This window comes from Rattus norvegicus, chromosome 1, assembly GCF_036323735.1.
Source record: "Rattus norvegicus strain BN/NHsdMcwi chromosome 1, GRCr8, whole genome shotgun sequence".
NCBI lineage: Eukaryota > Metazoa > Chordata > Mammalia > Rodentia > Muridae > Rattus > Rattus norvegicus.
In genome coordinates this window covers 266,632,881-266,641,181 of record NC_086019.1, presented here as the reverse complement: position 1 = coordinate 266,641,181, position 8,301 = coordinate 266,632,881, and the positions used below count along the sequence as shown (strand labels likewise).

General features: G+C 45.0%; 1 long non-coding RNA gene across 1 annotated transcript; it reads right to left on the bottom strand.

Annotated features, from left to right (window-relative positions):
- Positions 1 to 321: 321 nt before the first annotated feature.
- LOC134485260 (uncharacterized) lies at positions 322 to 7,539 on the bottom strand. The gene is made up of 2 exons (XR_010063318.1): positions 7,289 to 7,539; positions 322 to 6,305 (listed from the first exon to the last, which is right to left on the bottom strand). It is a non-coding gene; the product is annotated as an uncharacterized LOC134485260 (long non-coding RNA).
- Between the last annotated feature and the right edge of the window lie 762 nt (positions 7,540 to 8,301).

Genomic DNA, 8,301 nt, shown 5'->3' with positions numbered 1-8,301 from the left:
AAAAAATAGATGAGGATGAGATAGTGCAGCTCAGAGAACCCACAGTTGAAAATAATATTCAAATCACATCGGTCTCTGCTACTTCCTGAGAACCTCCCACAAGCCGTCCCAGATATTGTTATCAGCAGATTTGTGACTCCAGCAGCCATAAATGCAGTAAACATATAATTAAATCCAAGCTTCAGATGCCGCTGGGGCTTCCCTTTCTTTGGGGTAGCTAAGTGCCAGCTTCTTTAAATTTAATTTTACCTGAAAATTTCAAGAGATTGGTTGGATTTCCAAAATTACATATTCTGTTGCAGATGAAACCTGAATAGTTGAGGGGAATTGTGTGTCAACTCGTTTCTCTAGACATCAGTTACCAGAAACCCTTTTAATGAAAGCTCTGAGGTTGTCCATTATGCTGCTCCGGAGCCCGAGTCAGCAAACTCATTCAGATTTAAAAATTTTACTGGCCCTCATCCAGCGGTTAATCAAAAGCTAATGTACTTTCACAATCTAAGTCGTTTGCATTCACTGTCTATAGAGGACACTAGATTCAACGTTCCAGAGAAACAGCTTGCACTGGATGTTAATGGCTAAGTACCACAGTGACTGTAGTGTGTGTCTGTCTGTGTTTGCGCATGTGTGTGTATTTTTCTTGAAAGTTCTTCACAGTTATAGAGCATTAATGAGCCTCCATGAGGTCAGGCTTGTCACAAAGGTTTTCCTCTCCTCTTCTAGAAATAGAAAAGGATGCTGCCCCTCTGGCCGGCAAGGTCTCCCAGAGCCTATGGACAGAATGAACAATTGACTGGAGCTGGATAAAAGACAGGGATTGTTCTTCAAAGAATCCAAACTCTTTCTCTGAAGAAGCTTTGGGGTAAGACCGATCTTGTCCCAGAAGGCATGAAACTGAATATTTAATTCCCTGCAGATAAATGGATCTCAGATGACAGGACAGTTACCAGTTTTAGGGTCTGGAACAACATTTAATGACTTGGAACAGGCAGTTCCTAGATTAAACACCGTCCAGAATGCTAAGAGCAAGCTGGAGCACTGCGTTCCATCCATACCTGCACCATTTGAGTGTTTATGGCAAAACTACTTCTCTATACAGGGGCAAAAGCCAGAAGTCAGCACTTCCCACTTGAGTCCAGGATAGCTCCTACCATAAACAAAAAATAAAGTGTCTTCAATAGAATCTCAGTCGCCTAACTAAAGAAACATTGTGTCTCTTGCATGGTTTCTTTGTTTCTGTATTGAGCAAAGCCAACCTGTTCTTTTAATTGCATAGACAGTCCTTTTTTTGTTCCTTGGCTGATAGTGACTTCCTTGTTAGAAGTGAGCACAGAAATTGACAGATCACTCTATTTCACCCAAGCCAGTGGATTCTTCAGACACGAGAGTCGTAAGGCAAATACTTCTGTGTCACATTGTTCAATGCCCCTTCATATGTAAGTCAAGAGCCTTAATGCACATCAAACATTTACACTCAAGAAGCAGAGTTCTCAGTAACAGACAGATATGTGGGAGCATAACTGAGTGCGATATTAGAGGGAACCACTTGTGAATGACTTACAGGAAAATTGCTCAAATTATCAGTGGATTCAAAATAACTATACAGTGAAACTAGGGGCTTGGTGGTTTTTGTTTTTGTTTTTTTTTTTTAAAGAGGCAAAGTTTATCTGAAAAGCTGATTCTTCTTATTTCTTTCTCATAGTTCACCACAGAAATCGGGGGTCCTGGGGTGAGAGCTTGCTGAGCTGACAGTGTGGCCACTACTTCAGGAGGTGGTTTGGGGTTTCAGGTACTTACATTCGTGAGGGCATCCACATAGAAAGCATGGGTGGTTTTAGAGGGAAGGCAGGCCACACAGAAGTGGTAGCTTCCTCTTCTGAGACTGTATCACTCATGAGTATCTATCTCAGGCTGCTGTTGTGGATGCCATGACTGAGTGTCAGAAAGTGGGTAATTTATAAACGAAAGAAGTCTGCTCTGCTCACAGTCTTAAAGGCTCAGTAACTTTGTTTCCTGCCAGAACAAAATTCCTGACAAATTCAGCTTAGGAAGAGCGGGTTGTGTGCTCCAAGGGCATCAGAGCATGGAAGTCACAGTGGTAGGGACTTGAGGCAGCTGGTCACACCGTGTCCCCAGTCAAGGAGGCAGGAAACAAAGAGTATACATCTAGTTTTCTGCTTTGAGTGTAGTCTGGACCCAAGCTTGGAGAATGGCGTTACCCACTCTCCAGCATCAATCAGCCTAATCAAGATAACCCAGGGGGCTGTCTCCCAGGCGATTCAATGGTAACCAACACAGGGAGGTAGTGCAGGGGCTGTGAGGATTTAGTGCTGTTCCCTTGCACCAGAGAAGAGCGGAGGGACAAAGTAATGTCTTCAAGCACAAAAATCCCAGGGGTAGACTCACATTCAAGAGCTCGCTCCCACTGGTGAACATTAATCCATTCAGGATGTCCCAATCCCCATGAGCCAATCATCTCCTACAGAGGTTACCACTGCTCAACACTATGAAACTGGCTAAAAAAAAAAAAAAAAAAGCATCAACAACATCTGGGGGAAGGCTGGCCCTATTCAGCCATAATGAACACCATGGAAGGGACAGTGTCATAAAACACCTTCTCAGACCTCTAGGAGAATATGCGTACTGTCCAAAATACAACTCTCCAGACCATGCCACCTTTAGGAGGCCTCACTACAGTGTGAAAGTAGTTTGGGTTCCAAAATGTGAATAATTATCCACATATCCCCAGACAATCCATTTCTAGAGTTTCTATTCTGAATTAGGTCACTTGCTTTCTGAGTGTTTGACCTGAGCCCAGACGACAAACTCTGGAAGCATGACTCAGTGGTTATAGTTTATCTGGTCCAGGGTAATCTGAAGACATTGTTTTTCGGTATGAAAACAAGCACAAAGCCAGAAGCCGTTGCAGAGATCTGGAACAAGCAACCACCATGAGCACAGAGCAGCAGGAAGGGAGAGAACATGCATGGAGTCCAGGCAGAAACAGCTTTCTGAAAGCGTTCTCTAAAGGACTTGTTGCCTCAGCAACAGACAGCTCATGAGCCAGTAAAGGTACTGAGCTCTAGGTCCAAACACCTCTAGTACAGTTCATCCCCCCACCCCCTGAGCTATGCTCTCAATGTTGCATAGTAGACCTTGCCCTGGTAAGCACAACCCTATCCCCACCCCAACTTAAATCCCTTCCTAAGACCCACTAGCACCATTAACACCTCAGATGCAGACATGTGACCCACACTAGGCTGATCCTACTGAAGCCCTCTCCACACGACCCATCTGGAAGCTTCTATGAACCAATATATTTCCTTTTTGGCTAGTTAATTTAAATTGAGTTTCCGTCACATGCAACTCAGGAGTTCCAAGTGATACCCATGGCCATCTAGTTCCTATTCTCCTTTCCTTGTACAAATAAAAATGTGCTTGTCGTAAACACACACTGAAATAGTCAGTACTCATTCTGGTATAATCAAATCGAAAGACTATTTCCCCTTCTACATCTGACCCCTTCCCTCTAGGGATTTGTTCTTCGTAGGAAGGTAGGGGTAGACACATGGATCAGGAAATGATGGAGCCGTTGTCCCCGCAGCCATGAGGCATTAGAGGCTAAGACCTTGATATCAAAGAAGGATTTAGCTTGCCTTCTCTTTCTTCTGTTCCAAGCAGAGAAGCACAGCAGTAGGTGAAGGTGACTGCAGTCTGCCACTTCCAAGGAGATGCTTCAGATGATGGGAACAGTTGGGGGTGAATAGGAGAAAATGGAATAATCAATCAAGGAATGTCTGCCATGCACTTCCTTTGTGGAAGGCACTGCTAGGTGCTGCATGGTGTCTACAGATGGATAGAATATGGCCAACAGTCTGAAGAAGTCCACACTCTATTTGGGGAGATGAGGCATGCACACAAACAGAAGTTACCCAAGTAAAGACAGCTGAAACCAAGCATTGTAGGTGGATTAGACCACAAAGCTCCACAAGTTTGAAAGCAGCATGCAGCAGCGCAAGCTGGCACTCCATTGGCTCTTGGTTACAAGAAGACTTCAACCAACATTAGCCAAAATAAGGGCTTAGTGGGAAAAGAGGCAACGTTCTGGACTGAATACATTGTTGAACAATAGGTACTGGGGAAATGGCTCAGTGGGTCAGAGCACTCATACTTGGTTCCTAACACCCATTGGGCACTTCACAAACTCTTATAACTCCAGCTTCATGGAATCCCACATCCTTTTCTCCTGCAAGTGTACTCCTGTATACACACACACACACACACACACACACACACACACACACACACCTACCACTCACATATCACACCACCCACACATGCACATACATACCACACATCACACCACGCACACTTGCACACGCACCACTCACATACCACACACATTTACACAAACATACATTCATACACCACACACACATGCACACACATACACTCATACACCACACACACATGCACGCACATACACTCATACACCACACACACATGCACGCACATACCACACATCATACCACACACACTTGCACACACACACACACCACTCACATATCACACACATTTACACAAACATACATTCATATACCACACATACACATTCACACATACCATACATTACACACACACACACATGCACACTCATACACTCACACACCACATCACACACACATGGACACACACACTCACACACTACACACATGCACTCACATACCACACACACATGCATACACATATACTTAAATACCACACACATACTCACACACCACACACACACATACTCACTTACCACTCACACACCACACCACATACACACTCACACACACACACACACAATCACCACAAAATAAAACAAAATGTTATTTTAAAAAAAGAATTAAACAACAGAGTGTGAGAAGGAAGAAAGCAGAGTGGCCCCAAATCCCAGATGGCCTCCTTGCTGCTCACTGTGATGATTCACATGGAGAATCAGGCCTGGGCTTGCTGGGGAGACAGTGGAGTGAAAGGGGTAAGGAGAGAGAGGGAGAGTCCCACATCCTTTAACCGGGGAAAGATGGCTGATCAACTATAACTGATGCAAGCACTGAGGAGACTGGGAGGCGCTTGATATACTGGAGGGCAAAACTATTATTACAGCGTTATCGCAGCCATAATGAAGAATTCTCCAGAACTATCAGAGGGCTGCTGGGGATTTTAACCACTTCCGAGCCAAGAGCATCAGTCTGAAACCGACGGTCTAGAAAGCTCCTCTGTGCTGTCGAGCAATCAGTATGCAGGAGGAAACACTTGGCCTTTTGGCTTTATTGAGCAGTATCGACACGCCCAGGCATCCATGACAGCTAATCGCAAAGTTCCAATTAGCTCCTGTCTCCTCATGTCCTTCCGTCGGGATATGCTGTTCAAATGAGGACAGTGTATGCTCCCGCCTGAAGGAGACCCCATAAAGAGAGCAAACACCCTAAACATTGGCAGGAGGTGATCAGAAAACATGCATGTATCCAGGGGTTTGGACGCTGTACTGTAATTTATGGATGAGGAAACATATTCCAAATTTTTAAGTAATTACTTTTAAAAGTCTTCTGGCCACAGGATGGGGAGAGAAGGAGTGGGTGCAGAAATGACAGCGTCATATGCAGCACCCACAGATGGCGGCTTCGGCTGGGTGGAGTAGGAGGTAGAAAAGTTGACGAAAGCCTCCCTACAATCTTGCTAAGAGATTTCTTATTACTAAAACCTCGGTGAGTGCACTGTTAGGGAAAAAGCCTTATTCTCCCACATCTCAAAAGCCCATGGAGAGAGAATTCCAGGAAGCAAAGCCTAGGAGAAGACCAGGCAGCTCATCTCCATTCATGTCACTGGTCCCCGGCTTTATCCAGACCATCACACGGTCATTGCTTAGCAAGAGGGCCTGACTTCCGTGTCTCCCTGCCTTTTGCACTTTCCTTGGAGTAATCTGTCTTTATCTGACCTTTTCCTCCACCACCAGGTTATAAAAGTTCCGGTGGGAGAGATGCCATGTGCCAGCTCCGCCTGCGACGGAGTGGGGGCTGTCCTCTCATTTGGTTGCCACACAGCGAAGCCATGTTCTTCGGTGTTTCTGGAAGCTCCGTCCTCCTCCACGGAACTCCGGAAAGAATCCGGATGGCTTCGGAACTCAGCGGGGAAAAGAAGAGTGATATCCCAGTCTCGGTGTCTGACGAACTTCGGCGCATTCGGAGATACTTGTGAGTGGTGCTTATCGCCTCAAACAGAACGCTCCACACATCTATAATCGCGATGCGCTCCACGGGGTCCTGTTAGCGGCAGAGCAGTCATTTTTACCGTAGCTTTATAGACCAAGAAAGAAAGATTAAATCCCTCGCCTTATGTGGTTTCTACATGGTGAAGTCAAGGCTCCCACCTGACTTTCCAACCCACCCCCGGTCCTAAAGGAAAAGACAGTGGTGACTCAGTTCTCTGAGGCAGGCTCAAGGCGGGCTTTGACCCCCTGTGCGGCCCTTCCTCAGGTCGGGAAGAGGAAGACTTATAAGCCTCCTCTCCCTCGCTAGAAGGTAACACTAGGCTAGTCTGTATGACTTCACAGAGAACTAGGGCAAATTAAGCAGTTGGTGAGAGTCAAGGGTCAGCTTTTAGCATGGATATAAGTGACCTGAGAAAGCAATCTATTTAGCAATAGATTCGGTACAGAATCAACCCATCCGTAACTCTATGAGACAACATAAACAAGTCAACGAAATCATCTCAATGCTGAACTGAAAATACTCCGTGTTCTTCCTCTTAAATGCTTGTGGTATCTCATCTGTTATAAGGTCCTCTTGCACAGCATCTAATTTTTGGGTAACATTTCGGCATCATATAATATAAAATGTAAATTGATATAATCCTCTTAGGAAGCATTTGGGAAATTTATATTAAGAATCAGAAAAATGGTAATACTATTTGACTTAGTAATTCCACTGGTGGGAAATTATGCAAAATATCTAAGAAGCCATGCCCAACTCACGGGAGTATTCAAAATAATATAGACAGGCATAACGCTTAGCAATTTGTCTATCATTTATAGATTTTCTTGGTGGCAGAGAACACAAATGAACCTAAGTATATTCAATCAAGGAAAATAGTGCAAAGTAATTCCTGAACCAAATGACACAAAGAAAGGTCACAACTAAGTCTATCCAGCTTCAAGGTCCTTGGCCCTGAGGTCTCATGAGCCTTCAAGTTCAGGCCTTAAAATGGCCCCCTAGAAAGAGAATAGCAAGTGCCCCCTCTGTCTCACACTTGGCCCCAGCTGGTGGCAAGTCTTCGAGGTTCAGAGAGGCAAGCTTCTTTGAAGGGAGCAGGTCTCTGGAGTCAGGACTGGAAGCCTTGAGCCCTGGCTTATGTCCTGTGTGCTCACTGCTCTCCTCCTTCTGACAGCAGATGCTATGTGACGTTCCTGCTACGACCACTCATACGCCCCACCCCATTATGACCTGTACCCTAAAGTTGCTGTCTGTCATATATTTAGCCATAGCAACAAGAAAACTAATGAGCACACCCTCCTTCTACCTGCACATGAACAATGGGATATGGTGCCCAAGACCCTATTATCTGGTGATCCTGCATAACTGCTTTGAAAGAGACCCACTAACCCCTGATAACTCAAAGCTGGGATGAAAAACACTGTGCAGACCTGCGCAGAGGAGGAAATGAAATTCCCTAGAAGCAAGAATGTAGAGCAGGTGCCCACCACCAGAGCAGGTGGCCAGGTATATTTTTAAAGTATCAATGAGACAATATCTTATGATCATAAACATGGCGATGACAGTGACTAGAATGGTTGTTTTGTCATTTTAAATAAAAATACAGGGTAGTCAAGATTTTACACCAATGTACAGTTATGTTTCTGTCTGATCTATGCTTGTAGGATAAAAGTGCTTTTTTGTGGGCTGAATCCAGAGTGGTACAGGAGCTGGTTCTAAAGATGCCATGCTTAGCCCAGAAGGTAAGGGGGTGGGAGCTCCTAGGATGAGGAGGCTGATACTTGTCATCTAGTTTGATAAGTCGGACACTGGGATGAGAACGAAAATGGTGCCCGAAGTCAAGGGCAGAGAAGGAGGTAGAGCAGTCACTGCATTTGGTCTGAGCTTGGCTGGGTTGTCCCATGTCCCTCTTCGAGGGGACCTTGGAAGGAGGGAGCCGGGGAGAGGAGAAGTAGATTGATTCTACTTGTGAGCAATTCCATTTTTTCTTTGATTCTCAGAATGTAGTTTAATGGTAGAGTATATGCTTGGTGTACACAAGACACTT